Source organism: Lissotriton helveticus, chromosome 12 (genome assembly GCF_964261635.1).
Source record: "Lissotriton helveticus chromosome 12, aLisHel1.1, whole genome shotgun sequence".
Classification (NCBI taxonomy): Eukaryota; Metazoa; Chordata; class Amphibia; order Caudata; family Salamandridae; genus Lissotriton; species Lissotriton helveticus.
Window position 1 is genome coordinate 693,929,152 of NC_136073.1, and position 24,414 is coordinate 693,953,565.

A 24,414-nucleotide genomic window follows, 5' to 3' on the forward strand; every position below is an offset into this window, starting at 1 on the left:
TTTTCCATAAGTTTATTCCTATGTCTTCTCATTTGTTAGAAATTATATTTTGCATAGCAGTGTGTCATTTCCTGATATGGTCTAGAACTTCGTTGCCTAGATTGTTCAAAGGCCCCTTCACCTTAAGTGAAACGTGTTATTCATTATAAACTCTCCTATAGTCACCCACACTTAGGCTATCCCTGTTTAGATAATACTGACTTGCATAGTATCTTTTCTCGTTACATTTTATTAGTACTTTGATGATTACTCTGTCATTATTTCTTTATGCCTATGTGATTTACGTTATCTTGGTTATTGATTGCCTTGTTTTATTGTACCTCATGCAAGAAAATAATGAACTTTAGATAAACATTTTAAAACTTCCAGTTGTCCGTGGTCATTTAAACAGTATTTGAATGTTATTGGTTGGGTTTGTATTTTGCTGCCTTTCCTTACAGCTAGCTCCCTGATTCATTGTGGTCATTAGGCACCCGCATCGGTGGATGGTAAGTCGGGTGCACCGAAAACTGGTAGCAGGGAACACACACACACCAACTTGGTAGAGCTCGTGAAGTCACCTGATCGATGTATATGGTGATTTGAAAAGTATATGGGCCCTGAAGCCGGAAACGGCGAAAACATATTGGTCGGGTGGCCTCGCGCGCTCTATCAGGAGTGGGGTTCTAAATAGGGGGAAATAGTACTTCAAATGGTCAAACATGCTGATTATCTGGGAGAAAATTGGCCAATACACTTTCCTGGGCCCCCCAAATTTCAAAGAGTCACCTGTTTGTCCCGCATAGAGCAGCAGCTATTTTAAAAATATATAGATCCTTTGTTTTCCGGTATGTGCCCCCTGCCCTACAAGTCTACCAAGTGAAGGCTCAAGGAGCTGCACTTTAAGGTGCAGAGATCTGGGGGACCTGCAAAGTTGATCCTTTGACTAGAATTGAAGGTAACATTTTAAGATCCTTGATAAAAAAAATGCTACAAAGCACTGCATTGTCCTTTTTCTCAATTTAGACTTCAAAGAAATTGCTCAAACAGCCAATCTTAAACCCCTTCTTTATCGCCTAAGAAGTTGGTCAACAGCTGAATTGGAACCTTATAAGAAAGCCTCTGTTCCCATGAAGAATTTGGATAAAGCCTGTTCAAAACCCCGGTTAAAAACATTGAAGGATTGGTTTTACTGCTTGGGTCTAAATAAGATGAGAGATGATCCATGTTTCCATTTCCAGCAGCTCTGTGAACGTGCTGAAAACAAATTATTGTTTGTTTGCAAAAGACAGATGGTGCAGTACTGCTAAACAGAGATGCCTTGTGGAAAAGGTTTTATGTATGCTTGCACCAGAAACAGAAGCACACTTTTAATTTTTTTGCACAGTATATCATGATCTTAAGAAAGTATAGCTTGTGTTAATTGGCCTCAATCAGGGCAGAAGACAACACTGTATAGTATTAAAGGTTTTTAAATTGGATGCTAAAGTTGTTCTAGTCTTTGGTTTAGCAAAAGCTTTGTATTCTGCATGGTGCCTGAGAAGATCCTGAGTGGCCCAGAAGAGTTATAAAGCACTTTAATTGAACTATAGTAAAATAATGCATTTTAATTTGATTTAAAATTTTGTGTATTAGATCAAGGTTATTATGTGAACTACACATTTGAGTAAGATGCCAGAGTTGGCTGGCAGAGTAAACTAGAATTTTAAGGGATTTATATTAAATGATGTATTTTATTCTGATTTTATGGTCATGTTTATGGCATGAATTCAATATATTTGCTCCTTTGTTGTGTTGTATGTTTTATGGTAGTCACCACACAATAAACATAATGATTTACAATAGAATTTGGTAAATGCAATTGACAACAGTGAATTATCTTAGTTTGGACCGTGTAGGGATTCCTCGCTCAAGATCAACTATTTATCTGAAAGATAGCATGTTTATAAGAAGCTTACAAAAAATAAGCATTTGGTGACTAAACCGATTGGGTGGGGCATTTTCTGAGGCAATCTTCATATTTCAAGCACACAAGCGGCTACAATATATATTGACTTACTGAAGAGGAAGGATAGTTGCTTGATCAAATATTAACAATATAAATGCTAGATAACTGTAGTTACAACTAAGAAAAGCATAATCTTCCAGTGCAGTGGTTCTTAACTCGGGTCTTCAAATTGCTTAGGGTCCGCAATATCTACTAAGGGGATCTGCATCTCTTTCGAAATAATTTTAGCAGATTAGTAAAGTATACATAAAAAAGCAAAACGTAAGATTGCAAATTTTAAAACTCTGTAAATATCAAGGAATTTAAAATTAGGGGCTAACATTTAAGTTGTTATACTTAGCTTGATGCATGGGAGCAGTGCAAGTAATTTAAAAGTAATATAGTATGGATGAATGGTGTCCTCAAATGAAGCACTGGTACGCACCGACAAAAAGAGAGCATAAATTAAGAGCAAAAAGACTAAACACTGTGCTAAAGTCTAGCATTTCACTTAATCCTTTAGAAATAAAACTAAATATTGAAAAGCTCCTCCAATTTCTTGTTCATGAAATAAATACAATATGCTGTAATTTGTTTGATGTAGAATTGTTTCTATATTTTTGTGTACTGTTTCGAGGTTCAAATTGTAGAAATGCTTTTCTTCCCCAGCTTCCCGTAGTGATTCATTGGGGGTTCAGAGAAGTCAAAGGGTTAAGAACCATATATTCAGATTACTTAAAATAAAGGCACAAGCAACTATAACATCCTACCAGATATTCTGTACCCCCCAGTTAAAAACAGACCTACATGATATATGTTACAACAGTTTAAATAGAGAACAATGAATTCCTTTGTATTCAGCACTTTGTTTGTTCCTCAAAGTTTAATGGTCACTCACTAACCCACCAAAGCGTCCATTTGTGTCAAGCACAGAACAGTTTTACGAGATTGTTTTTTTTAAAACTTTTTATTGATAAACAGACATCAGCATTACATTCACATTTCGAAGGAAGTAGTACATCATGCTTCGTGGGAACAGTGGGTAATACACATTGTACAAAATATATTTTGGAAGGTCTAGGGTGAAGAGGGATCATCAATACTGTAGACAAAGGGAGGCTGACATATATCTCCTCGGTAGGAATTCCACGATCTCCAAACACAGGTCCATTTCTTGGGACATCCACCGGCCACATATACTGTCTTTTCCCGAAACATTGTCCAATCCAAGTATCTTTCCCAATCCCCCACCGTAGTAGGAAGCAGCGCTACCCATCGCTGGGCAATGTTTCTCTTGGCGAGCATTAGTCCCAAAGTTACCCATTGTGTCAAACAAACGTTCAAATCTGTTGGCTCCCAGATATTCAGTAAACACCTGCAAGCCTCCATACGAAGGTGTATGGATAGAACAGTGTTAATAATATTGTGAATGTTACGCCAGTATGGTTGGATCAGTGCGCATTCCCAAACTATATGAATAAAGGTACCCAATTGGCCACATCCTCGTCTGCAATCTCCCCCGTCTGCCCTCCCCGTCCACACCAATTGAGGCCCCATCACGTATACCTTGTGTAGGAGCTTTAGTTGGACAAGTCAGAGATGAGCTCGTATTGCCACTACCCTGTGCGAGGAGATAGCCTCCTGCCACTCCTCATCATCCATCTCAATGCCGTCCCTTGACCATTTCTCATGAAGGGCCCGGATGGGACCTGACAGGTTGTTAACCAATTTTTTGTATATTAAGGAAATGGTGCTGTCAGGGATATGGCCGTCCAATACTCTATCCTCTAACGGAGAGGATTCAGGTGGCATGGCCCCTGGTTGTAGATGTGTGCGGGGTGCGTGTCTGACTTGTGTATAACTGAAAAGCTCTGAATCAGCCAATTTGAATTGTTGCTGCAACTCAGCGAATGTCTTAATGTCCAATTTTCCCCACAGATCACAAATACGAGAAATGCCTACGAGATCCCACTTGTTGAATCCCTTACTCCACCACAAATTACCCAACTGTTAGGAATCCCATAATGGCGTCACAAGTGTAAGCCTCCGCCCCCAACCAAGGCACCTAGTGGCAGTGTGCCAGACATGTACAGTATGTTTGGTGGGGCCTGTAATTGTAGAACCCTGGGGCTTAGAGTAGAGGACTCTGTTGAAATTCCCCCCAGAGAGGAGCCATCTATCCATACTGTAACCCGGATTTCCGGGTGGGTCGTAAATGCAGTGGTTGACGGAGGAGAGGTGGGCCACCCAATAGTACAGTTTGATATTTGGGAGGCTAATGCCTCTGTCGTACCAGTTCTGGGAAAGCTTACGAGAGCGATTCGTGGCTTGCCATTCCATAGTAGATCACGCAGGAGTTCATGTTCAAGTTCAAAATTTGTATAGCGCACTACTCACCCAGAGGGTCTCAAGGCGCTTTAGGGAGGGCGGGGTATTTTACTTACCGATATCCATGTTTTTAGTTGCTTTCTGAAGGAGAGGTGGTTCTGTGTAAGGCGGAGGTGGGTGGGACGAGAATTCCAGGTTTTGGCCGCTAAGTAGGAGAAGGATCTTCCCTCCATGGTGGATCTATGGATGTGTGGAATTGCGGCGAGGGCTTGATTGGACGATCGTAGTTGCCGGGTGGGGGTGTAAAAGGACAGGCGTGTGTTGAGGCATTCGGGTCCTAGGTCGTAGAGGGCTTTGTGTGCGTGGGTGAGGAGTCGGAAAGTTGTCCTCTTGTTGACGGGGAGCCAGTGGAGGTCTTTCAGGTGACCGGAAATGTGAGCTTGGCGGGGGATGTCAAGGATGAGTCTGGCTGATGCGTTTTGGATGCGTTGGAGTTTTTTCTGTAGTTTGGCTGTGATTCCGGCGTAGAGGGTGTTTCCGTAATCCAGTCGGCTTGTGACCAGTGCGTGGGTGACCGTTTTTCTTGTTTCGGTGGGGATCCAACGGAATATTTTTTTGAGCATGCGAAGGATGTTGAAGCATGATGATGAGACGGCGTTGACTTGTCTGGTCATCGAGAGGGAGGAGTCCAAGATGAAGCCCAGGTTACGTGCATGGTCCGTTGGTATGGGTGCTGCTCCCAGGGCCGGTGGCCACCATGAGTCGTCCCAAGCAGAGGGGGATGAGCCTAAGATGAGGACTTCCGTTTTGTCAGAGTTCAGTTTTAAACGGCTGTTCTTCATCCACTCGGCTACATCTTTTATTCCTTCGTGTAAGTTGGTTTTGGCGGTGTTTGGGTCTTTGGTGAGGGAGAGGATCAGCTGGGTGTCGTCTGCGTAGGAGATGATGTTGAGGTTGTGTTGGCGCGCGATGGAAGCGAGGGGACTCATGTATACGTTAAAGAGGGTGGGACTGAGTGAAGATCCTTGTGGTACGCCGCAGATGACTTCAGTGGCATCCGATCTGAAAGGGGGAGGCGGACTCTCTGGGTTCTTCCGGCAAGGAACGAGATGATCCAGTCCAATGCTTTTCCTTGTATTCCAATGTTGCTGAGGCGTTGTATGAGGGTGCTATGACAGACTGTGTTGAAGGCTGCGGAGAGGTCAAGTAGGATGAGGGCAACTGTTTCTCCGTTGTCCAGTAGTGTTCGAATGTCGTCTGTTGCTGCGATGAGGGCGGTTTCGGTGCTGTGTTTGGCTCGGAAGCCGGACTGTGAGGGGTCGAGGGATTTGTTGGATTCGAGGAAGGCGGCGAGCTGACTGTTGACGGCTTTCTCAATAACTTTGGCAGGGAATGGGAGGAGCGAGATGGGGCGGTAGTTCTTAAGTTCAGTGGGGTCTGCTGTGGGTTTCTTCAGAAGGGCGCTGAGTTCTGCATGTTTCCAGCTTTCCGGGAAGGTAGCGGATTTGAGGGAGCAGTTGATGACGTCTCGGAGATGGGGTGCGATGATGGAGTCTGCTTTGTTGAAAATGTGGTGTGGACATGGGTCGGTTGGCGATCCTGAGTGGATGGAGTTCATCAGGCGGATGGTGTCTTCAGTGGTGATTGGGTTCCAGGCGCAAAGGTTGTTAGAAGAGGGTTTTGGTTTGAAGGCGGGTGGGGTGGACTGGTCTCCGGACTGGTTTTCAAAGCTGTTATGTATGTCGGCGATTTTGTTGTGGAAGAAAGAGGCTAGGGAGTCGCAGAGGTCTTGGGAGGGAGTGATGTCGTTGGTGCCGGCGGTGGGGTTGGTAAATTCTTTGATGATGTTGAATAGTTCCTTGCTGTTGTGGGCGTTGTTGTCAAGTCGATCCTTGAATGCTGATTTCTTGGTGGATCGGATCAGTTGGTGGTGTGTGCGAATGGCGTTCTTGAAGGTGGTCAGGTTGTCAGTGGTTGGGTTTTTTCTCCAGGCTTTCTCGAGGGTGCGACATAGCTTCTTGGATTTCTTAAGGTCATCGTTGAACCAGGGGGCTTTTTTGCTACCATGCTTGATATGATGTTTTTTCAAGGGTGCTAGTTCGTCGGCGCTGAGGGTGATCCATTGTGTGAGGTTGGTGGCTGCTTGGTTTGGGTCCGATGATTTGGCAGGAGGGTTTTGGTGAAGCGAAGTGAAGAGCTGGTCGGTGGTAGTTTTGTTCCAGTTTCTTCGGGGGATTGGTTGTGGGAGGTTGTGGGTCGTGGTCTTTTTGTAGTTGAAGTGAACGCAGCTGTGGTCCGTCCAGTGGAGAGTTGTGGTGTGGTTGAAGGAGATGTGCTTGCTGGAGGTGAAGATTGGGTCGAGCGTGTGTCCGGCATAGTGGGTGGGGGTATCAACAAGTTGTTTGAGTCCGAGGTTAGCCAGGTTGTCCAGAAGGGTGGTGGTGTTGCTGTCGTTTTTCTTTTCCAGGTGGAAGTTGAGGTCTCCCAGTAGAATGTAGTCCTCGGAGGGGAGGGCGTGTGGACTGATGAAGTCAGTGATGTCTTCGCTGAATTGTGTGCGGGGTCCTGGTGGTCTGTAGATGAGGGTGCCTCTGAGTGTGGTATTGGGGTCGGTGTGGATCTGGAAGTGAAGGTGTTCGGCGGCTGCGAGGTTATCGTCTGAACGGGTCGTGATGCGGATGGAGTTCTTATGGACGATGGCGATGCCTCATCCTGTTTGGATGGTGCGGTCCTTTCGGATGATCTTGTATCCGTCCGGGATGGCTATGGCGATGTCGGGAGCTGATGAGGCGTTCATCCAGGTTTCTATAAGGAAGGCGACGTCCGGCGATGTGGTGTCGAGTAGGTTCCAAAGTTCAATGGCGTGTCTGTGAACCGAGCGGGTGTTGAGTAGGATGCACTTCAGGTGGTTCGTGTCGGAGCTCTGTTTGGAGTCTGTGGAGTTGGTGTGGGTCCTGATGCAGTCGAACTTGCAGGAGTGGCAGGTGAAGGGTCCATGGGTGTGCCCTGGGGCGGCTTGGTAGCAGTCTTGGGGACGGCCGGGGTTGAGTGCTGAGAGGGTGGCGGCGTCGTACGTTATGCGGGCGGAGTGGGTTTTACGGGGACCAGGGGGTCTGGCGCTGGGCGCGGTCCAGGCGCGGACGGGCGTAGACGGGCTTACCTTTGGCGCACCTTCGGCGCGCATGGGGCACGTCCGCTGCGCGCTAAAACATCTGTCATAAGTGGATAGTGGAGGGGGGTGGGGCGAGGGAGGAGCAGCTGGGAGGCGGGAGCGGGGTGGAGGGCCGGGCTGGGAGGCACAACAACAAACAACAAAATGGCAGCAAGCCAAGAGCCAAGCAGGACGAGATTGGGGCACAAGTATGATAATGGCAATGAAATGGTCAGTGGCACCGGCACAATTAGGCACAAATAGGTGAGCAGGCAAAGGCAGCAATGCACAACAGTGAATTAATTAATGTGCAGTCTAACAGTATAGCGCTACGATAAAATCGATTCAGGAATCAGGCACAAGTTATTACAGGAGCAATGCGAGCAATGCGATATTGATTTAAGGGCAAAGAGCTGTCTTGCACAGAAGAAGTGGAGGCCCTCCACTTCTTTAAAGTAGGATGCAGGTATAGGGTCTAAAGAACTTTGCAGGGCATACAAGAACCTGGGAAGACACATCATTTTAAAAAGGGCCGCCTTCCCTAACAGGGAAAGGGGGGGGGGCGATTTCCATCTGTCTATATCTTTACGTAATCTGAGCAAGGGGGGTGCAGGTTATGGGTATAGCGGAGGGAGGAGTCCAGGGAGAGAAAGATTCCCAGATATGTAAATCCATCTTTGCTTATCTGTATAGGACAGTCCCGCGGCGGGATCGGCGGCTCCCCTGCCACTACAAACAAAAGGGACTTGCTCCAGTTTATGGAGTAGCCGGAGTATCTACCAAAGATTGTGAGGATATCTAAGACCACAATCAGGGATCGTCTCGGGTAGGTGAAATAAAGGAAGATATCGTCAGCGCAAAGGGAGATACGGTCCTCCCATTCCGGTGACAATCGCATGCCCCGAATCATCAGGTCTTTGCGTACCCAAGCCGCCAAGGGCTCCAGTGCCAAAGCAAACAAAAGAGGGGACAGGGGGCATCCCTGCCGGGTCCCTCTTCCCAGCTCAAAGGTGGCTGATTTTTTATTGTTGACCACGACCTAGGCCAGGGGTTTAGAATGTAGTAGCTGCACCCTTTGTATATATTTCGGGCCAAATCCCATTTTCTCCAACACCGCCCAGAAATAAGGCCATTCGACGGTGTCAAAGGCTATGGCGGCATCTAAGGAGACTATGATTGCCGGCTCCAGGAGAGAGGCCGCCCTACCCAACACCCCTTGCACCCTGCGCAAGTTAAGCGCAGTGTTGCGATGCGGGATAAACCCGGACTGATCTGGATGAACTAGGGTCTTAACCACTGTTAAGAGTTGGTTGGCAAGGAGTTTGGCCAGAAACTTGGGTTCTGAGTTTAATAGGGAAATCGGTCTATGTGATTTGCAATCGGTTTTAGGTTTCCCCTTCTTATGAATAGTCACAATAGTGGCTGTCCTTTGGTCTAGAGGTAGGAGCCCCGTGTCTCTAGAGCCCTCATGCATAGCCTTTAGGTATGGGGCCAATCTGTCTGGTTTAAGTTTGTAAAGTTCGATAGGCAACCCATTCGGGCCAGAGGCCTTGCCAGATGTAAGGGACCTGATCGCTGCCGCTATTTCATCGTTAGACAAGTTACTCTCCATGAACTCATGGTCATCTATGGACAGTCTGGGTAGTACTATGTCTGCAAGAATCATCTTTAGAATAAGAAGCCACCGAAGAGTAGACTGTATCGAAATGGACCGCAAACAGATCCACTATGTCTAGTCGGTCCGTGATGGATCTACCGCCTTGTCCATGGAGCTCCGGCACCAATCTGCTTGCCCAATCCTTTTTATCCAGCCATGTTAGTAGAGTTTTACGAGATTTGATTGTTGACTGCTTCTGCTCTCAGTGAAGGAAAATGCCTATTTCAGCTACAAAAAGACTGTAGCAGAGTTGTGTGCCTTTTACTTTCCAAGCAGCATACTAATGCTCAGGTTACTCTATGCTGCTTTAGATCACTTTGTATACCTAGAGAAAGGTTTATAGTATATTTACTGCAATATACCACTTTGTCTCTATTTGGTGAAGGTTCTGAAATTGATAGTATTCCTTCCTGTTGACACATTAGGTTTTCAGTCATAAGAACACAAATGCATTTCATGAGAAGATCCTTTATACATTCACTAAGTGCATGCAAATACCAGTGTAAAATGGGAGCTGCAGACCATTTTTGTTTAATTTAGTAGCCTACATGTTGTAAACTAACAATCTCTTTTTTCAAAATAGCTCTTTAGCAATGTTTTTCAAAATGTATGTTACAGACATGAACAGCAAGCATTCAATACATATATAATAGAAGCCAAAAATTCTTGTTGCATGCTATTTTGTTGTATGTACTACTACATATCATCATGGTTTGTTGCTCAAGCCTATGCTTTTTTCCTCATTTATAATTATAAATAAATAATAATAGTAACCACCTGCACCTCCACAGATCAGCTGTAGCTACCATGCACATGCATCAGCATTATACTTCCCCCATGATCTTGTCTATTGTTAACATTATGATAACATCAGGGGTAACCAAACTATAACTATAACTCTAACAGATTAAACAGTAGCCGGCTGAGATATGGGGTAGAAATTAGTTGCTCACTTCCAGCCCTCAAACACTGGAATCTTTCATAGATTCACATGCTTCAATCATGGCTTGTTGTCAGACTGGGAATCCCTGCTTCAATTAAATAGCAATAAAATGTTAAATGGCTATAGGCATAAATAACAATGTTTGTTTAGTAACACATCCTCCTCTTTGTAAGCAATCTGAACTTCAGCCAATGAGGCAGAATCAACAGCTCTCCTACACCCACTAGAGGCCAACAAAACTCAGATTTCAAAGCATAAGTGTCAGACGCGTTAATAAGGAATGAACCTCTGACCATGGAGGAGGGAGGGTCCCATGTGAATGTATGGAAGATTCCAATGTTGGAAAACTGGAGTTATAGGAGAGCAACTATTTTCTTCTCCAACATTTGATCTTTCATATATTCACATGCTTCAATCAGAATTGCAGGCAGTATACATTAAAATACTCAATAAAAATGGGAAGCAGGCTCACATTTGCGTAAACAGTTTTCTGATGATTGCTAGTCCTGTTGTTGTGTACTATGTCGGGACAGTAATGCTTTGTGGACACTTGCTACTGGTGGAATTTGCTTTCACATGGAGTGGACAGTTTGCATTGATATGATAGAAGACAATGTAGGCTGAGAGGCAACATGCTCACACTGATTGGATGGGGCAATCTTTTCTTGGCTGTCCAAAAGACACAAAAGGTTGAACTGATGAGTGTATATCCTTTGTTTTTTCAATCTAGAACCTGTGGCATCTATCAAAGTTCAATGAATGTAATGATCTTTCTGCTGGCATCAATAGGCTTGTAAAGAAAGATCGTAGAATGACTGGTTCGTTCAAATCAGTCAGGAGGAACCTTGGGTATAAAGTTGGGATGGATTCTTAGGATGACTGTCTTTAGTGAACCAGAGGAAAGGTTGCTTGATGGTGAATTCTTGGATTTCCCCATCTCTTCTTGCTGATGGTAATGTTAGCAGAAGCGCGGTCCTCCATGAGATTAATTTTAGATGCGCCTTGAGTATTGGTTCAAAGGGGGGGTTGCATTAATTGGTTGATGACATTAATGAGCTCTCAATGAGTGGGAAGGCATCATAGAGGTGGGAATGTCCAGAAAAAACCCTTCATATAGTGCTGTATGATCTGTTGGGAGAACAGAAAATATGATGGTAGATCTCTTCTCCTAAATCTTGATATCACAGTCAGCTGAACTATGACTAAAAAATATTTGAGTCTACTCTTGACCAGATCTAATAAGTATGGGAGTGTTTGATGATTTTGTATTTAAAGTGGATAAAAGACCTTGCTCATGCACCAGACAGGGAAACATTTCCACTTGGCGCTGTTCGTTTTTAGTGTTAAATTTGTTTTATTGTTTTCAAAAGCAGTGAGAAACATTACAGCATGAAAGAGGCACAACAGGCAGAAGAGACCACCAAGGCAAATAGGCACATAGAGTCCGTGAAGCAAATAGATGGCCGATTGTATCGGACATGGCAAAGAGTCGGTGCTTGAGTTGCAGATGTCCCTTATAGCGAGGCGATGAGATTGCATAAATGAAAACCAGAACCAAAACTCCCACCCAAACTCCCACCCCCCCTCCCGTTTCCCACCCCACTCAGTGTGCCAAACCAGTGAAACAAACATAGCCACCATCAGATAGCAGATAGTGCAGTCACCCGACCGGGCTCTATGGGTCAGGTGTGGTAGCTGTGAGACGTAATATGCGAAGGTATTTAGGGCATGTGACCTCGTTGAATTCTTTGGATAGAAGGGAAAGCAGTGGGAGCCAAACCTTCTGGTAGGCGGCCGTGGAGTGCGTAAGCGTGGCGTGGATGCGTTCCATTCCCATGAACCATATTTTGTGCAACCAACCCGTATGAGTGGGCCTTGTGTTGGAACCCCAGAGGGACAAAATGTGTTGTGTAGCGGCTTGCATAGAGATCCCCATCTGGCGGCCTCTGGGAGATTTTAGGGGGAAAGTGAGTGCGTTAGGTAAGCCTAAAATGGTATAAGCTGGGAATCTAGGGATTTCAGTATCAAAGGTAAGATCAATATCATCTAGGACCGCCTTCCAGTAATCCTGGACTTCTCGGCACTCCCAGAGAAGGTGAGTTAAGGTGCCCCTGTCTCCGCATCCCCTCCAGCATAGCGCGCTGCACGTGGGATTACCTTTGTTGAGTCGGACTGGGGTAAGGTGCCAGTATATAGCTAATTTTGTCGCCGCCTCTCTACCTGCGGTGTTGCGAGTGGTGTGTGAGGCTCTATAGTATACAAAGCTCCATTCTTTAGGTGACAAGGCCCTTCCTAGTTCTGTCTCCCACCGCTTTTGACCTGCCGTCTTGCCGAAAGGGGCGGGGGGCGTAAGCATTTATTAAATCTCAGTGATAAGATGTCTGACGGTCTCCTTTGTCACAAGCCATTTCTCGAAGGTCGTCATGGGCCTTCCAACCAGGGTGACCACGTCCGTATGTGTGAGCCAGTGTCTAAGCTGGAAGTACTGAAATAGATGGGGGGCGACAACATCATAACCCCGGATGATATCCGGTAGGGTAAGGAAACCCTGCAGATCGAAGAAGTGGCCAGTGGAGAGGCGGCTGATGCCGCGCCACTGCGGGAATGTACGAGGGGCATTACCCGGCGGGAAGTCCGGATTGTCCAGGACAGGAGTAAGCGGAGAGGGGAAGGTGGTGAGCCCTCTTTTGATTGCCACCGTGTTCCAGACTTGTAAAACGGTGCGAGTAATGGGAGACCGCTGGAGGTAACGCGGCCTGTGTTGTCTGGGCAGGAACGGGACTTTCCAGAGAGATGTCCGGGCCATTGCTCTGTCCTGGAACAACCAGCGTTTCTCGGACTCTGGCCTGAACCACTCCACCAGATATCGAAGCTGTGCAGCCTGAAAATATTGGAAGAGGTTGGGGACCCCGAGGCCCCCTTCGTCCGTGCTTCTATATGCTAGTCGTTTGTGTAGGCGGGCCAGTTTGCCCTCCCAGATGAAGTGGTGGAAAGCAGCCTGTAGCGACGCGATTGTGCCAGCCGGCGGGAGCACCGGAAGGGTCTGGAAGATGTACAGAATTTTAGGCAGGGCTGACATTTTCACCGCCGCGACTCGTCCCAGAAGGGAGAGGAGCTGCTTGGACCAGCGTGCAAGATCTGACCGGATTTGAGAGGAAAGGGTCGCGTAAATGAGAGTCAGGGTAGACTCCGTGGATGCGGTAAGTGTCACCCCCAAGTATGGAAGGCGTGAGGTCGAAGATAATCCTCCCCCCTAAACAGGTGGGGTTGCCTGTGTCTGGGCGTTGCTGCCCAGAGGCAGAATGAGGGATTTTCCTCTGCTGATTTTGAACCCGGAGACAGCGCCAAACGAGTCCAACTCTGACAGGAAGGTGGGGACCGAGCTGCCTGGGCGATCCAGGGCAGCGATGATGTCGTCGGCATAGAGGCCGATCACATGGGGTTCTTGGTCGACGGACATGCCTTGGATGGCAGAGTTGTCACGGATTCTTTGCTCAAGGGGTTCTACATATAGGGCAAACAGGATGGGCGAGAGTGGGCACCCCTGCCTTGTTCCTCGCTGAATCTCAAAAGGATCCGAGCGGAGGCCGCCCATGCGGACCCGAGCTTGGGGGCGGTGGTAACAGCTCGCAACCCAGGCCTGAAAGCGGTCCCCTATCCAGAAGCGCTGTGGGACCTGTTGAAGGCAAGTCCAGTCAACCCAGTCGAACGCCTTCTCCGCGTCGACCGCTAGTAGCACCGAGTCCGAATGTTGGAAGTGCGCCTTGTCAATCAGATGAAGTAGTCGTTTAGTGTTATCGCTGCATTGGCGATTCGGTACAAAGCCCGACTGGTCGGGTTCCAGAATTCCGGGCAAGCATGGACCAAGGCGCGCCGCTAGGACCCCCATGAAGATTTTAAAATCCAGGTTAAGTAGGGATATAGGCCGAAACGCCGAGCAGCATGTGGGTTTTTTGCCCGGCTTGGGTAGCACCACTATCTCAGCAGCTAGCATGTCCGAGGGAATGGAGCTCGGACCTTCAAAGGAATTGAAAAGCCGGGTGAGAACCGGCGCTAGCAGCTGGCCGAAAATTTTGTAGAACTCGGCTGAAAAGCCATCAGGTCCCGGGGATTTAAGAGGACGAAGGCGAGAGATACTGGCGAGTACTTAATTCAAGCGGATAGGGGCGTCTAGGGTGTCCGCATTGTCCTGAGACAGCTCTGTGACCTTCGCCGAGTCCAAATAAGTGCGGACCTCCTCTGGCGGGACCGAGTCGGCTTTGTATAGAATAGCATAGAACGTCTTGAACGCCTCTGCGACCTGGGCGTCACCGGTGATCTCCAGGCCAGAGTCATCCGTAAGGCCAGCGATTTTGGAGCGTTGAGTCTTTGCCTTCAGGGCGCTAGCAAGTAAGCGGCCCGTTCTGTTTCCCCGCGTGTAATAAGAGTGTCGAAGGCGCAGCGCAGCAAACTCTGCGCGGTCCGTGTCTAAGCCGGCCAGTTGGGCTCTGGCGGCTTTCAGTTGTCTCCAGACCCGCGGGGCTCCGGTGCGGCTATGGACCCTTTCCAGTTCAGAGACCCTAGCAGTAAGGTCATCCCTCTTCGTCTTGCGGTCCTTGGTCTCAGCCGCTGCAATGGCGATAAGTTCGCCCCGACCCACCGCCTTCAGGGCTCCCCAAATGGCGGACACCGAGAACCCGGGAACGTCATTAATAACCAGGTAGTCAGTGATGCATGCGTGGAGTTGCTTGGTAACCTCCGGCCTCTGCAAGAGGGTTTCACGCAGCCTCCACGCCCCGGGGGGGCGGGCGGACTTAGGAACCCGGATCGTTAACTCCACTGCGTCATGGTCGGACAGTGCCGCCAGGACAACGTTGACATCAACGAGAGCGGCGAGCAACTCAGAAGAGCCCAAGTAATGGTCTAGCCTGGCATATGTGCGGTGGATGTGGGAGTAAAATGTGAAGTGTGACGCGTTGGGGTGGATGGCCCTCCACAGATCTACCAGGCCCCTCTCATGTAACCACTCTTTACCGGCTGCAGTCATGGCGCCCGTGTCCCCGTATCGATGACCCGACCTGTCTACATTCGTGTCCATTACTAAATTGAGGTCCCCCCCAATGAGGAGGAGAGAGGCAGGGGATTGAAGTGACTCAGAAACGGCTTGTTTTAGAAAGGTTTCCTGCCCTGAGTTTGGGGCGTAAAGGGAGACAATCGTGAAGCGTTGGCCCCCCACTAGGAAGGTGTGTGCCAGCAGTCTACCCTTAATCTCCCCCATCTTGTCGCCTACGCTGCCGCAGAAACGCTTGGAGACCAGAATAGCCACCCCCGCTTTTTTCGTTGGAAGTGAGGAAAAAAACTGCTGGGGGAAGGCGCGGGAGCGCATCCTCTGCCAGTCTTTGGGTAAGAGATGGGTTTCTTGCAACAGACAGATGTCCGCCCCTGAATTCTCTAAGTAGGATAGCACAGCCCGGCGTTTAATCGGGTTGTTCAAGCCCTTCACATTAAGGGTTAGTACCTTTAAGCTAGACTCCATCCCAGAGACTCACACCTATCCCAAGCAGTAGAAGCACATTCCCCTGATGGAGCTGACATCGAGCCAAGGAGCGTTGCAGTCCCACAGAACCCCCCGGCACACTGAGTCCCTCCCCCCTTCCCACCCCCATCCTCTACCCCAACAGCTCCCCCGCGAACCTCCCCTTGTCCCCCAACCCCCCCCCCCCCACAGGACCAACCCCTCGCCCCAACTGTGGTCCCCTCCCCATCACCCCCTTCCTCCCTCCCTCCCCCATTCCCAACATCAACTGGAACCCCAACTTTACCATAGTCCTGGGCCTATCCAAACACAGTTCAGGCCCACAGAGTCTTCTTCCTGTGGAGTGCGTGGCGATGGCGACCCCATCGGCCCCCCCCATCCCCCTCGACCCGCACAAACTGAGGCAAATGAACCCCCCTACACAGTTGTGGCTAAGACCAGTGCTCTGGGCACCTTACGTGCCCCGCTGGATCATTCCGCCATCGCCGTGTCCTTGGATACTTCCTAGATGGCCACCACCTGCTCCTGCGCCATCAGTTGAGGATCCGGTCTCAGGGACCGCTTGGGCCCCCTCCGGTTCTTTACTCACTGCCAACCATCGTCCAAAGTTCGTGATGGAGACCTGGATGAGGACTGCGTCCCGGCGCCGTCCCCCTCGGAATGGTCGTCAAGGATGATCCCTAAAATTGCACATGTGTCCTGTAAGGAGCGGAGTTGCTGTAAGGTTCCATTCCATTTAAAGATTATCCGGAATGGGTGGCCCCACGAGTACGGAACCCCCTTGTCCCGCAGGAAGGCCGTGACCGGTCTAAAAGTCTTCCTCTTCTGCAGAGTTATGGCCGAAAGATCCTGGAACAATGCCACCGAGTGGCCCTGGTACTGGAGGGGCTGTTTCCTACGGGCCGCCAGCAAGTTGCGTTCCTTCAGCTGGTAGTCTGGGAGGAATGCTAGGATGTCCGGTGGGGGGCCCGACGCGCGTCTCGCCAGTCCCACCCTGTGCGCCCTGTCAATGCGCACGTCGAAGTCCTCTCCCTCGTCCAAAACATCCCTGAAGAGGCCCTGCAGGAAGAGTGTGATATCCGACCCTTATGTTTTAGGTGGCACGCCCCGGACCCGTATGTTATTTCTTTGAGACCGATTTTCAAGGTCTTCAGCATGAGCCTGGAGATCTACCTGCTGCTCCTTGAGGCGCACCACTTCCTGCTGTAGTTGCTCTACCTCCTCACCTCTGGACAGGTCGGCCTCTTCCATCGCGGCCACTCGCTCTCCCAGGCCATCCACGTCTCTGCGCATCTCACTGACTTCCCCCGCTACATCCTGCTTCAGTGTCTGGAAGTCTTCCCTCAGGGTGTTGAAGAGAGTCTCCAAGAAGGACTTGGTGATAGTGGCACCCTCGTCTTCCGTGTGAGAAGTTGGCCTAATATATGATGCTCACTAGTTCTAGTGTTCACCTTGTATCAGACCAAACAACCCTTATGGCGATTGGTTGTAAGTCAACCTTATAGAACAGCTATCCTAAAGGTAGCATGGACAAAGCAGTCTTAGACTAAACTCTTTTGGCATGTGAAGCCAGCTGTTTTACCACAATATAACCCCTTGAATACCAGATGAAAGGACACCACACAGGTTGTTATGAAAATAAACAATATATTTATTAATAACAAACACCTCTGAACTCTTTATGAGATTAGAGGGCTAAGCACATGACAATCTCTTAGGAAAAATACGATAAGTTGCACAAAATTACAATGGTGCCCTAGGGGCACGGCAAACCATATACTAAGTAAATGGTATAAGGAAATCAATAGAAGGAATGGAGCTGTCCAGAGGCTGTAGGATCGTTGGGACCATGCTACCCTAACTTTAGGTAAGTAATAGTAGGCCCACGGAACGCGTGTGCAGAGTGTGAACTCACACGCGAGATGCGTAACAACGTCTATGGACAGTACAGTTCAAGAAAAAGGTAAGTACGGACAATCCCGACTGGTTAGGACTAAAACGACTGTGAATCTGGACACTAGGAGAGTCAAGCTACCCTTGAGCACCGAAATGCTATTGTTACCTCACCCACGGGCTGCGGGTGCATAGGTGCGAAGTCGTGTCGGGTTTCTGCGTTGAAGTCTATGGAGCCTGGAAGAAAAGATGCTGCAGTCGACCAGGAGGAAAATGTCCGGTGCGATCCACGGGTGGATCGAGGAAGAAGAGGACCTGAAAGCAGAGGGGACAGTGTTCAAAGTCACTAGCCAGTGACCGGCGTGGAAATGGAAGGAACCAGATGCTGTCGTCGCGATCAGGTGAAGAGTGGACGCTTGTCTCTGCAGCCACGTGGACCAGGAGGTGTCTTCGACGACCAGGATGGAGACACGAGCTGTCCCACGCAGGCTCTCGCTGTCGGCGGTGTCGGATCCGGATTTGGAGTCAACAGGCCTTGGCAAAGGCAACCCACGCGGTGAGTGGAAACGGCGTCTGGAGTGGACCAGGAGGGTCCGGGGTGCTCCTCTTTTGGAAGGGAGCAAGGGCCAGTCTGGAGCAACCAGACCAGCAGTGAAGATTTCAAGGTTCGTCGTCTAGGAGGTCACTAGCCAGCCGGCAAGGGACCAGACAACGCGTCGAGCAGCAAACAAGCAGAAGGGCCCCACGCAGATCTCGTGGAAGCTGGAGGGCTGATTTTCGGTGCAGGAGCTGCTCGGGGCTGGGGCTTCTCAATCCCCAAAGCACTTGGTCCAGTTTACCTCGGGAGTCGTGCTGGAAGCGAAGTGCAGTTTCTTTCAAGATGGTCGGTCCCACGTGTCTCGTCGCACCCACGGATCTCAGCTGTGCTGCAGCTGTGAGTTGAGGTCGGAGAGGTCTGGGAATCCGGGTCTCGTCGGGCTCTGAAGTCTGGATCCTCAAGGGAAGACGACAAAGTGAAGCCGCTGGACGCTTGATGGTGCCTGCAGTTGCAGGGTAGACACTCCTTGTCCACAAGGGAGATTTCTTCAGTCTTCCGTGGAGCAGAACGTCGAAGTCCAGAGTTTCTTCTTGTAGAGTAGTTTAGGATTAATCTAATTTGGAATGGGACCAGCTCCTACCTTTATCCTGCTAAAGGGAGCTGTACTGGTGACTAGGTTCCTCCCCTGGGTGGGACCAGGAAGGGGGGTGGTTACACCCCCTATCCTTTGTCCGGTTTCGCGCCAGAGCTGGGGCAGGGATGCCCCAGCAACTGGTTTGAACCAGTGTATGCACAGGACACCTTGTGTGCCCCAGGCATGTCTCATTCCTTTCAGGCCTATCCTACCCAATACACAAAATCCTGTCTGGGGTGGTGCTAGCACCTCCCAAGGCAGGAACCCTTTGTCCAAGCCTCCCTCGCTGGAAGGACTCCCAGCAGCAGTAGGTCAGACTTGTGTCTGTGATGGCAGCATCCATTTTGTGATGCCAAGGCTCGAGTTAACTTTAACCGGGGTTCACAGTTACATACATGTCGTGTCCCTCTAGAAGGGTGGAATGCTACCCCCGTCGCCAGAATTGGCAAGGGGGTAGTATTCCAATTCGTATGACACCTTACTCGACATGTTTTGATAATGCTATACCAAAGTTAGCATTTAACCGCGAGGATTATAATGCACTTAAGAGTATATGGTATAGCGTTATCATGGAACAGCTATTAGGACTTGGTTCCGCAAGCTGCAGACGGGCTCAGCTCATGCCAGAGCACCATCTCACATAATTCCAAGCACTCTGCCTTCAGGATTGATAAGGCCTGCCATAGGAGTGACTGATAGGAATGTATGTGTCCATTTTAGGGTTAGATATTGGTATACTATATCTATAGCAAAGGGTGTTTACACCACCTTGCCCCAGCTGTCTTGCCAGCCAGTTGTGTCTGTTTAGATGGCCAGCCAGGGGTGGCATAATACATGCTTCAGCCCCTGGGAGGCCCTGGGTACACCTATGCCCTGGGTACCTAAGGTACACTGTACAGGGACTGATAAGGTGTCCCAGTACCAATTGGTAAATGCACCTAAAGTACATGGAAGATTGTAGCTAGCTACTTAACAAAGAAGGAACAGGCCTGTGAGCTTAGCGAGCGGGTTGGCCACATTCTTGCTGTCAGATCCAGACAAAAAGCTAACGCAGGGGACATTAAAAATATAGTTGATGATTCAGGCAATCTGATCTCTGACTCTGTCGGAATAAGGAATGTATTCTGTAAGTTTTACACTGGACTATATGACAGAGAGACCGAGGTTGATACTGATAAAATCAGGGAATATCTAGGAGATACTCAGCTCGGGAAATTAGGCTCGGAGGAAAATAGCATACTCGAAGCCCCTATAACACTAGAAGAAATGTCCCTAGCTTTATCAGATCTCCCATCCTCCAAGGCTGCAGGACCCGATCTGTTGCCGGTCGAATTTTATAAAACCTTTTTAGCAGTTGTTAGAGTAGAGCTACTGGATATATTCATTCAAGCCCAGAGAGATATCTCAATTCCAAAATCATGGGGTGAGACAGAAATTATAGTTATCCTGAAAAAAGGTAAACCCGCCTCAAACACGGGGTCATATAGACCGATAGCCTTAATGAATACTGATGTAAAGCTCTATTCAAAAATTCTGGCCACAAGGCTGTCAGCTGTTATTGAAAAATTAGTTACCCCAGTCCAACATGGATTTATCCCGGGGAAAGGGACTACAGAGCATGTCAGGACCGTGATTACCTGTTTCGATGCCACGGAGGTTTCTGGCGCCCCTCTCTCGGCTTTATTTTTAGATGCCGAGAAGGCTTTCGACAGGGTTGGCTGGGAATATCTGTGGGTGCTAATGAGAACTATGGGGTTCGGCGACAACTTTATAAAAGCAATTCAGGTGCTTTATAGGGATCCAATAGCTAGAATTAAAATCAACCAGGAATTAACAACGGCAGTGCAGATTAAGAGAGGTACAAGGCAAGGTTGCCCTAGCTCTCCACTCTTGTTTGCACTATATATGGATCCGTACTTACGCAACCTTGATTCTAATCCCCGTATCCCCCCCATGTGTGCAAACGAGATAGTAATTAAAGTATTGGCATACGCTGATGATGTCGCGATAATTACTCCCGATCCTGAATTGGCAATAGGTGAAATAGAACAAGAAGCCCTAAATTTTGGCAATATCTCTGGCTACAAGCTTAATAGTGCCAAAACACAGATTATTAAAAATACAGCAGCCCAGTGTGTTGATCCACGTGTGGTCCCTGCAGCAATCTACCTTGGAGTTGAAATTTCGTCTAATCTAGGAACAATAGTTGAACAGAACATCTCCCCCTTATTAAAGAAAGTTAGTTCAGACTTGTTAAGGATAAATAATCTTAGGCTTACGTTAGTGGGCCGCACTAATATTATTAAAATGCTCATACTTCCCAAATTTCTTTATTTTTTTCGTACAATCCCTCTTCTTTTTGAGTCCACTTGGTTTAATAAGTTAGAGTCGATTCTTAACAGATTTATTTGGTCGCACGGGAAGACAAGACGGGCTTATAAGTTTATGACTCTGCCAAGGGACAGGGGAGGCTGGGGGGTTCCTGATTTTAGGTGCTACTATTGGGCAACGGTATTACAATATATTCAAGGATTAATTGGAGCAAATGAAGGGGATTTGAAAGTTAAAGCTGCATCAACTATGATTTACGCAATTGTTCTGGGCACAGACTCCGCAAATGCTTTTTTTAATTGTACAGATTCATCGTACTACAAACGTACACGATTCAAGACTGTGGCCGCAGCCTATAATGTATGGTCTGCAGTCGCAAAAAATCTCGGATTGGGGAGATTTAATAGGTATACTAGTTTGTACATGAATAAGTCTTTACCACCTTTAATTTTTTCGGATACTATTATGGCAGATTGGAACAGTAAAGGCATTAAAAATATAGGAGATATGCTAAACTCAGATGGTAACATAGTTCAATTCTCAGATCTGATGGCTAAATTTAATATAGCAAGATACAGCTTCTTCAAATACTTGCAGACTAGGAGTTTCCTCTCAAAGAAAAAAGGCGGGGCAGGTGGATTTAACACAATTAACATTATGGAAGCAATAGCGCAAAGTGGGGCCTGCTCCATTAGGTATTTCTATGCCCAGTTGGTTGAGACAAAGAAGGACGATACTGATAGATTTGGCAACAAATGGGAGGCGAAATTAGGGACTTCGAGCGAGTTTTTCATGAAATCTCTGGAGTTAGGAGGGTTAGTATTTTATTCTGCCCCATTACAATCGCAACACTACAAAACGCTGTATCAACTCTATCATACTCCAGATCGCATAGCACAATGGGGTGCAACTACAGGGACTTGTTGCTGGCGATGTAATGCTATGGCCGCAGATAGTATACATATATTTGCGACATGTCCCAAATTAAGGCCTTTACTAAAGGGTATTGAGACTTTTATGGCTCACACACTTGCCCTAAACGTGATTCTAACGCCTACAGTAATTATGTTGGGAGTTGGGGACTGCGAAGGTGAACATAGCGAATTTATATTTGTAGCAATGGCAGTTCTCAGGTTGTTGATTGCGAGAGTCTGGCTGGACCCTTTACCCCCGGGAAAACAGCAGTGGATTGCCTTACTATTAGGGACTTTTAACCTCGAAAAAGGTATATTTGGGAAAAAGGGTAAAAGGATTAAGAGATGGGGAAGGAAAATTTGGGAACCAGTACATAGATGGAAGGAAAGGTTAAATGCAAATGTAGCTTGATGTATTACTAAGTTGTTTAACGGTCATTTTCCCCCCCTTTTTTTTTTTTTTTTTTCTTCTTTAGGTTTCGTAGATTATGCTAAGTATTATATTGATTTTTCTTGATAGTAATTTTGTTTTATTATATGCATTAATTGTTTTCAGTATTTTGTATTCTGTGTAATGTGTGTGTCAGAAAAAAACCCCAATAAAATTTAAAAAAAAAAAAAAAAAAAAAAAAGTACATGGATGTCAATTTAGAGAGAGAACAGCTAGGCTGTGGGTCTGATTAGCAGGCCCACAGCCAGGGAAAGTCGGAAACCAGTGAAGCAAAAAGCAAAAATCTGGGGTGACCATAGGATTGCAGACCCCACTCTCCTACATAACCCCCCCCCCCCAAACTTAGGGACATTAAACTAACCTTGACCAGGTGAGTCTTCCAAGTCTAAGTGGAAATACCTGGAGAGACCATCTGCATTGCCATGGTCAGTCCCTGGGTCTGTGCTCCACTGTAAAGTCCATCCCCTGTAGGGAAATGGACCACCTAAGAAGTTTGGGGTTTTCGCCCTTCATTTGATTTAGCCATAAGAGGGGCTTATGGTCGGTCTGAATCTTGAAGTGAGTTCCAAACAAGTATGGCCTCAACTTCTTCAGGGCCCAACCCACAGCAAAGGCCTCCCTCTCAATAGCTGACCAACGTTTCTCTCTAGGGGTCAGCCTTCTACTTATAAAAGCAATGGGCTGGTCATGACCATCAATATTCAGTTGAGATAGAACAGCTCCCACACCCAACTCAGATGCATCTGTTTGGACAATGAAGGTTTTGGAGTAGTCAGGACTCTTGAGAATAGGTGCAGTACACATGGCCTGCTTCAGGTCATCGAATGCCTTCTGACAGCTAACTGTCCACTGAACTTTCTTTGGCATTTTCTTGCTTGTCAAGTCATTAAGTGGTGTCACAATGGACCCATAATTTTTGACAAACTTCCTATAGTAACCAGACAGGCCCAAGAAAGCTCTGACCTGTGTCTGGGTGGTTGAAGGAGCCCAGTCCTTTATGGCCTGTATCTTGCTCTCCAAGGGTTGAACCTGGCCTCCACCCACAAGGTGGCCCAGGTACACAACCTGACTATGCCCTATCTGGCACTTGGTGGCCTTGATAGTGAGGCCTGCCTTTTGCAGGGCCTCCAAAACTTTCCTCAGGTGGATCAGGTGATCCTCCCAGGTGGAGCTAAAGACAGCAATATCATCTAGATATGCTGCACAAAAGGCATCGAACCCAGTGAGAACTTGGTTCACCAACCTTTGAAAAGTGGCAGGTGCATTTTTCAAACCAAAGGGCATCACCACAAACTGGTAATGACCTCCTGGGGTAGAAAATGCTGTCTTGGCATCCTCAGCTAACCTGATCTGCCAATAACCAGCTGTTAGGTCAAATGTACTCAAGAAAGTTGCAGAAGCCAACTTGTCTATGAGTTCATCTGCCCTAGGTATTGGATGGGCATCTGTCTTAGTGACAGCATTGAGACCCCTGTAGTCTACACAAAACCTCATCTCTCTCTTACCATCCTGGGTGTGAGGTTTTGGCACTAGAACTACAGGACTAGCCCAAGGGCTCTCTGAGGGTTCAATGACTCCAAATTCCAACATCTTTTGAACTTCTTTCTTTAAGCAGTCCCTGACGTGGTCAGATTGCCTGCAGATTTTACTCTTGACAGGCAGACTGTCACCAGTGTCCACCTCATGGGTGCACCAGTTTGTCTGACTGGGTGTCAGTGAGAACATTTGTCTAAAGGATTGAAGAACCTGTTTGCAATCCTTTTGTTGATGCTCAGAGAGGCTGTCAGAAAAGACCACACCATCTACTGACCCATCATCAGGGTTCTGAGTGAGCAGGTCTGGGAGAGGGTCACTCTCTTCCTCCTGCCCCTCATCTGTGGCCATGAGCAAGCCCATGTCCTCCCTGTCGACAAATGCCTTGAGCCTGTTTACATGAAGCACCCTGTGGGGGTTCCTGGGAGTTTCAAGGTCCACCAGGTAGGTGACCTCTCCCTTTTGCTCAATGATGGTATGGGGTCCAGACCATTTGTCTTGGAGAGCTGCTGGGGCCACTGGCTCCAACACCCACACCTTCTGTCCTGCATGATAAACAG

The 24,414-nt window shown here is 47.8% G+C and overlaps 1 protein-coding gene across 2 annotated transcripts in view; it reads right to left on the reverse strand.

The window, feature by feature from the left end:
* HYDIN (HYDIN axonemal central pair apparatus protein) overlaps positions 1-24,414 on the reverse strand; it is a 3,619,565-nt gene that overhangs the window by 1,858,420 nt on the left and 1,736,731 nt on the right. The gene's annotated exons all lie outside the window — the stretch shown is intronic.